Source organism: Lygodium microphyllum, chromosome 16 (genome assembly GCF_053477565.2).
Source record: "Lygodium microphyllum isolate KBCC chromosome 16, Lygodium_microphyllum_v1.1.10, whole genome shotgun sequence".
NCBI lineage: Eukaryota > Viridiplantae > Streptophyta > Polypodiopsida > Schizaeales > Lygodiaceae > Lygodium > Lygodium microphyllum.
The window spans coordinates 148,863,367-148,871,288 of NC_141150.1; the positions used below are offsets into that span (position 1 = coordinate 148,863,367).

A 7,922-nucleotide genomic window follows, 5' to 3' on the forward strand; every position below is an offset into this window, starting at 1 on the left:
ACACACCACACCACACCACCCCTCCCCCCCCCCCTCCAAATTTTGCCCCCCCCCCCCCCCTCAACACACACCACACCACACCACCCCTCCCCCCCCCCCTCAAAAATCCCCCCCCCCCCAACACACACCACACCACCCCTCCCCTTCCCCCCCTCGAAATTTCGCCCCCCACTCAACACACACCACCCCACCCCTCCCCCCCCGCCCCCAAAAAATTCGCCCCCCCCCCAACACACACCACCCCACCCCCCCCCCCCCAACACACACCACACAACCCTTCCCCCCCCCCTCAAAAATTCCCCGCCCCCCCCTCAACACACACCACACCACCCCTCCCCCCCCCCCCTCAAAAATCCCCCCCCCCCCTCAACACACACCACACCACACCACCCCTCCCCCCCCCCCTCCAAATTTTGCCCCCCCCCCCCCCCCCCAAAAAAAAATTGGGCCCCCCTCTCAACACACACCACACCACACCACCCCTCCCCCCCCCTCCAAAATTCGCCCCCCCCCCCCCCCCCTTCAACACACACCACCCCACCCCCCCCCTCAACACACACCACACCACCCCTCCCCCCCCCCCTCAACACACACCACACCACCCCTCCCCTTCCCCCCCTCGAAATTTCGCCCCCCCCTCAACACACACCACCCCACCCCTCGCCCCCCCGCCCCAAAAATTCGCCCCCCCTCCAAATTTTGCCCCTTCCCCCCCCCAAAAATTCGCCTCCCCCCTCAACACACACCACACCACACCACCGCTCCCCCCCCCTCCAAAATTCGCCCCCCCCCCCCCCCAAAAATTTCCCACCCCTCCCCCCTCAACACACACCACCCCACCCCCCCCCCCCAACACACACCACACCACCCCTCCCCCCCCCTCAACACACACCACCCCACCCCTCCCCCCCCCCCCCCGCCCCCAAAAAATTCGCCCCCCCCCCCCCCAACACACACCACTCCACCCCCCCCCCCCCCCAAAAAAATTCGGCCACCCCCCTCAACACACACCACACCACACCACACCACCCCTCCCCCCCCCCAAAAATTCGCCCCCCCCCCCTCAATACACACCTCCCCACCCTTCCCCCCCCCCCCTCAACACACACCACACCACACCACACCACCCCTCCCCTTCCCCCCCTCCAAATTTCGCCCCCCCCTCAACACACACCACCCCACCCCTCCCCCCCCCCCTCCAAATTTCGCCCCTTCTCCCCCCCAAAAATTCGACCCCCCCCTCAACACACACCACACCACACCACCCATCCCCCCCCCCCACCCCCCTCAACACACACCACCCCACCCCCCCCCCCAACACACACCACACCACCCCTCCCCCCCCCTCAAAAATTCCCCCCCCCCCCCCCCCTCAACACACAAAACACCACCCCTCCCCCCCCCCCTCCAAATTTTGCCCCCCCCCCCAAAAAATTGGCCCCCCCCTCAACACACACCACACCACACCACCCCTCCCCCCCCTCCAAAATTCGCCCCTCACCCCCCTCAACACACACCACCCCACACCTCCCCTCCCCCCCCCCAAAAATTCCCCCCCCCCCCCCCCCAAAATTTCCCCCCCCCCCCCCCCAACACACACCACCACATCCCCCCCCCCTCAACACACACCACACCACCCCTCCCCCCCCCTCAAAAATCCCCCCCCCCCCCCCCCTCAACACACAAAACACCACCCCTCCCCCCCCCCCTCAAAAATCCCCCCCCCCCAACACACACCACCCCTCCCCCCCCCCCCTCCAAATTTTGCCCCCCCCCTCCCCTCCCCCCCCCCCTCCAAATTTTGCCCCCCCCCCCCCCCCCCCCCAAAAATTCGCACCCCTCCCCCTCAATACACACCTCCCCACCCCCCCCTCAACAAACACCACACCACCCCTCCCCCCCCCTCAAAAATCCCCCCCCCCCTCAATACACACCACACCACACCACCCCTCCCCCCCCCCCCCCAAAAATTCCCCCCCCCCCCCCCTCAACACACACCACCCCACCCCCCCCCCCCCCTAAAAAATCCCCTCCCCCCTCAACACACACCACACCACACCACCCCTCCCCCCCCTCCCCCCTCAACACACACCACACCACACCACCCCTCCCCCCCCGCCCTCCAAATTTTGCCCCCCCCCCCCCCCCCTCAACACACACCACACCACCCCTCCCCCCCCCCCCTCAAAAATCCCCCCCCCCCCAACACACACCACACCACCCCTCCCCTTCCCCCCCTCGAAATTTCGCCCCCCCCTCAACACACACCACCCCACCCCTCCCCCCCCGCCCCAAAAATTCACCCCCCCTCCAAATTTTGCCCCTTCCCCCCCCCAAAAATTCGCCCCCCCCCTCAACACACACCACACCACACCACCGCTCCCCCCCCCCCTCCAAAATTCGCCCCCCCCCCCCAAAATTTCCCACCCCTTCCCCCTCAACACACACCACCCCACCCCCCCCCCCCCCCCAACACACACCACACCACCCCTCCCCCCCCCTCAACACACACCACACCACCCCTCCCCTTCCCCCCCACCAAATTCCGCCCCCCCCTCAACACACACCACCCCACCCCTCCCCCCCCCCCCCCCCCCCCCCCCCCGCCCCCAAAAAAATCGCCCCCCCCCCCCAACACACACCACCCCACCCCCCCCCCCCCCCAAAAAAATTCGGCCACCCCCCTCAACACACACCACACCACACCACACCACCCCTCCCCTTCCCCCCCTCCAAATTTCGCCTTCCCCTCAACACACACCACCCCACCCCTCCCCCCCCCCAAAAAATTCGCCCCCCCGTCCAAATTTCGCCCCTTCCCCCCCCCAAAAATTCGCCCCCCCCCTTCAACACACACCACGCCATACCACCCCTCCCCACCCCCGCCCCCCCCTCAACACACACCACCCCACACCACCCCTCCCCCCCCCCCCCTCAACACACACCACACCACCCCTCTCCGCCCCTCAAGAATCCCCCCCCCCCCCCCTCAACACACACCACTCCACCCCTCCCCTTCCCCCCCTTCAAATTTCGCTCCCCCCCTCAACACACACCACCCCACCCCTCCCCCGCCCCTGCCCCCAAAAAATTCGCCCCCCCCCCCCCAACACACACCACCCCACCCCCCCTCAACACACAAAACACCACCCCTCCCCCCCCCCCCTCCACGTGGCGTCATGGAGGGCGTCATGGAGGGTGGGTGGGTGTGTTAAGGGGAGGGGAGCACGTCGCGTCGTGTCAGGCCATGGGGCGCGGGGGGGGGGGGGGGGGGGGGGCATTGCGTTGGGTGGGTGTGTGTGTTAAGGGGAGGGTGGCACATCGCATCGTGTCGTGTCATGGGGGGGCGGGGAGGGGGGGGATGCGCGTCGCATCGTGTCATGTCATCGGGGGGGGGGGGGGGGGGGGTGCGTCGCATCATGTCGTGTCGTGGGTGGGGGGGCTGGGGTGGGGATGTCATGGGGGGGGGGGGGCGCGGCACGTCGCGACATGGTGTGGTGTGTGTTGAGGGGGGAAGGGGGGGGCGCGTCGTGTCGTGTCGTGTCATGGCGGGGCGCGTCGCGTCGCATCGTGTCATGGGGGCTGGGGGGGATGTCATGGGGGGGCCGAATTTTTGAGGGGGGGGAGGGGGGGGGGTGGTGTGTGTTGAGGGGGGAGGCGAATTTTTGAGGGGGGGACGTCATGGGGGGGGCGCATCGCGTCGTGTCGTGTCATGGGGGATGGGGGGATGTCATGGGGGGGGGAGGGGGGTTGTCATGTTATGTTGGGGAGGGGGCGCGTCGCGTCATGTCGGGGCATGGTGGGGGGGAGGGGGCATCGCGACACCCCGCGTCACCCCCCACGACACGGCACACCCCCCCACCCCACCCCACCGCACCCCCCTACGACGCGGCGCCTTCCCCCCACCCCACCTCGAAAAACCCCGCTCCATCCACAGCACCCCACCACTCCTCCAAAAACCAGGCTCGACCCACCGTGCCCCGCCTCACTCCCCCACGACACGGCGCACCCTCCACCCCACCGCACCCCCCCACGATGCCCCCCGCACCCCACCTCCAGAAACCCCGCTCCCTCCACACCACCCCACCACGCCTCCGAAAACCACGCTCGACCCACCCCACCTCGCGTGAGCCCCCCCACGACACGGCACACCCCCCACACCCCACCGCACCCCCCCACGACACGGCGCACCCCCCCACCCCCCCTCACCCCACGTCGAAAAACCCCGCTCGACCCACCCAACCCCGCGTCACTCCCCCATGACACGGCACACCCCCCCACCCCACCGCACCCCCCACGACGCCCCCCCCCCCCCCGCACCCCACCTCGAAAAACCCCGCTCCCTCCACGCCACACCACAAATGCCTCCGAAAACCCCGCTCGACCCACCCCACCCCGCGTCACCCCCCCACGACATGGCGCACCCCCCACCCCACCGCACCCCCCATCGACGCCGCCCCGCACCCCACCTCGAAAAACCCCGCTCCCTCCATACCACCCCACCACGCCTCCGAAAACCCCGCTCGACCCACCCCACCTCGCGTCAGTCCCCCACGACACGGCACACCCCCCACACCCCACCTCCGAAAACCCCGCTCCACCCACCCCACCTCGCGTCAGCCCCCCACGACACGGCACACCCCCCACACCCCACCGCACCCCCCCACGACGCGGCGCATATCCCCCCCCCCCCCGCACCCCACCTCGAAAAACCCCACTCGACCCACCCAACCCCGCGTCACTCCCCCAGGACACGGCGCACCCCCCCACGACGCGGCGCATATCCCCCCCCCCCCCCCCCCCCCGCACCCCACCTCGAAAAACCCCGCTCGACCCACCCCACCCCGCGTCACCCCCCCACGACACGGCGCACCCCCCCACCCCACCGCACCCCCCCACGACGCCCCCCCCGCACCCCACCTCGAAAAACCCCGCTCCCTCCACGCCACACCACCACGCCTCCGAAAACCCCGCTCGACCCACCCCACCCCGCGTCTCCCCCCCACGACACGGCGCACCCCCCCACCCCACCGCACCCCCCCACGACGCCCCCCCGCACCCCACCTCGAAAAACCGCGCTCCCTCCACAGCACCCCACCTCTCCTCCAAAAACCCCGCTCGACCACCCCCACCCCGCGTCACCCCCCACGACGCCCCCCCGCACCCCCCCTCGAAAAACCCCGCTCCCTCCACAGCACCCCACCACGCCTCCGAAAACCCCGCTCGACCCACCCCACCCCGCGTCACTCCCCCATGACACGGCGCACCCCCCCACCCCACCGCACCCCCCCACGACGCCCCCCCGCACCCCACCTCGAAAAACCGCGCTCCCTCCACAGCACCCCACCTCTCCTCCCAAAACCCCGCTCGACCACCCCCACCCCGCGTCACCCCCCACGACGCCCCCCCGCACCCCACCTCGAAAAACCCCGCTCCCTCCACAGCACCCCACCTCTCCTCCAAAAACCCCGCTTGACCACCCCAACCCCGCGTCACTCCCCCATGACACGGCGCACCCCCCCACCCCACCGCACCCCCCCACGACGCCCCCCCGCACCCCACCTCGAAAAACCGCGCTCCCTCCACAGCACCCCACCTCTCCTCCCAAAACCCCGCTCGACCACCCCCACCCCGCGTCACCCCCCACGACGCCCCCCCGCACCCCACCTCGAAAAACCCCGCTCCCTCCACAGCACCCCACCTCTCCTCCAAAAACCCCGCTTGACCACCCCAACCCCGCGTCACTCCCCCATGACACGGCGCACCCCCCCACGACGCCCCCCCCCGCACCCCACCTCGAAAAACCCCGCTCCCTCCACACCACCCCGCCACGCCTCCAAAAAACCGCGCTCGACCCACCCCACCCCGCGTCACGGCGCACCCCCCACCCCACCGCACCCCCCCACGACGCCCCCCCCCACCCCACCTCGAAAAACCGCGCTCCATCCACAGCACCCCACCTCTCCTCCAAAAACCCCGCTCGACCCACCCCACCCCGCGTCACCCCCCCACGACACGGCGCACCCCCCCACCCCACCGCACCCCCCCACGACGCCCCCCCGCACCCCACCTCGAAAAACCCCGCTGCCTCCACGCCACACCACCACGCCTCCGAAACCCCGCTCGACCCGCGTCACCCCCCCACGACACGGCGCACCCCCCCACGACGCCCCCCCGCACCCCACCTCGAAAAACCCCGCTCCCTCCACAGCACCCCGCCACGCCTCCGAAAACCCCGCTCGACCCACCCCACCCCGCGTCACCCGCCACGACACGGCGCACCCCCCCACAACGCCCCCCCCCCCCCCCCCCCCCGCACCCACCTCGAAAAACCCCGCTCCCTCCACGCCTCCGAAAACCCCGCTCGACCCACCCCACCCCGCGTCACCCCCCCCACGACACGGCGCACCCCCGCACCCCACCTCGAAAAACCCCGCTCCCTCCACAGCACCCCGCCACGCCTCCGAAAACCCCGCTCGACCCACCCCACCCCGCGTCACCCCCCACGACACGGCGCACCCCCCCACCCCACCGCACCCCCCACGACGCCCCCCCCGCACCCCACCTCGAAAAACCCCGCTCCCTCCAGGCCTCCGAAAACCCCGCTCGACCCACCCCACCCCGCGTCACCCCCCCACGACGCCCCCGCGCACCCCGCCTCGGAAAACCCGCTGCATCCACACCACCCCACCCCACCTCGAAAAACCCGCTGCATCCACACCACCCCACCCCGCGTCACGGCACACCCCACCGCACCCCCCCTCGACGCGGCGCATCCCCCCCGCACCCCACCTCGAAAAACCCCGCTCCATCCACACGACCCCGCCACGCCTCCAAAAACCCCGCTCGACCCAGCCCACCCCGCGTCACCCCCCCACGACACGGCGCACCCTCCACCCCACCGCACCCCCCGACGACGCGGCGTATCCCCCGCGCACCCCACCTCCAAAAACCCCGCTCGACCCACGGCACGTCACCTCACCCCCCCACGACATGGCACACCCTCCCTCCTAAGAAATCCCGCTCCGCTATGACACGGCACACACACCCCACTGCACACGACCCCCTCCCGCGACACGGAACCTTCCACCCCCCGACGGACCTCCTCAAGAAACCCCCCCACGACATGGCACCCCCCCGCGACATGGCACACCCTCCCTCCTCAGAAATCCCCGCTCCAACAACCCGCCCGCGCAACATGGCACGCCCTCCCTCCTCGGAAAAACCCCGCTCCACCGAACCCCCCCACAACATGGCACACCCTCCGCTCCCAAAATACCTCGCATCTTGAGGAGGGGGTTATCACGTGAGAGCGAGGCAGAGGGAGGGGCCAGGCACGACGTACGCAAAGACAATCGCGACGAGGAGAGGAGGCGCCGCGTCATGGCAAGGCGAGGGGGTTTCCTACCACGATGTCAGCGTTGGAGAGTCGAGACGTGATCCGAGGGGATTTCCATGCCACGGTCTCGAAACAAGCATGCAAAAGGGTGCAGCACCAGGACTTCCCGGGAGGTCACCCATCCCAGTACTGTTCTGGCCCAAGCGCGCTTAACTGCGGAGTTCTGATGGGATCCGGTGTATTAGCGCTGGTGTGACCGCACCACAAACACAAAGGAATTCCAAAGAGCTCTTGTATACTCGGAAAGTGGCACGAGAGAGCTCCAGAGCGAGGCATGGCGGCATGCCATGCCGCTCATGCCACGGAGGACGCGACTAAACGCGAACCCTAAACCCCGCGCACATGGAGGCGACGCACAAAAGATTGAATGCCGCCGTCGCGTGCCATTTCTAACACGAAGGGCAAGCATCCACGTGAAGAGCACCCCGTGCACACATAGGCGACGACGTAGAAAAGATCGAGCCGCAGAATACGTGCCACGGAGGACACGCGCCCACGGCATGCCACAAGGCGGTGGGGGAGA

General features: G+C 69.7%; 1 non-coding gene across 1 annotated transcript; it reads right to left on the minus strand.

Moving 5' to 3' along the window:
* Positions 1–7,484: 7,484 nt before the first annotated feature.
* LOC148024119 (5S ribosomal RNA) lies at positions 7,485–7,603 on the minus strand. The gene has a single exon (XR_015694087.1). It is a non-coding gene; the product is annotated as a 5S ribosomal RNA (ribosomal RNA).
* Positions 7,604–7,922: the final 319 nt, after the last annotated feature.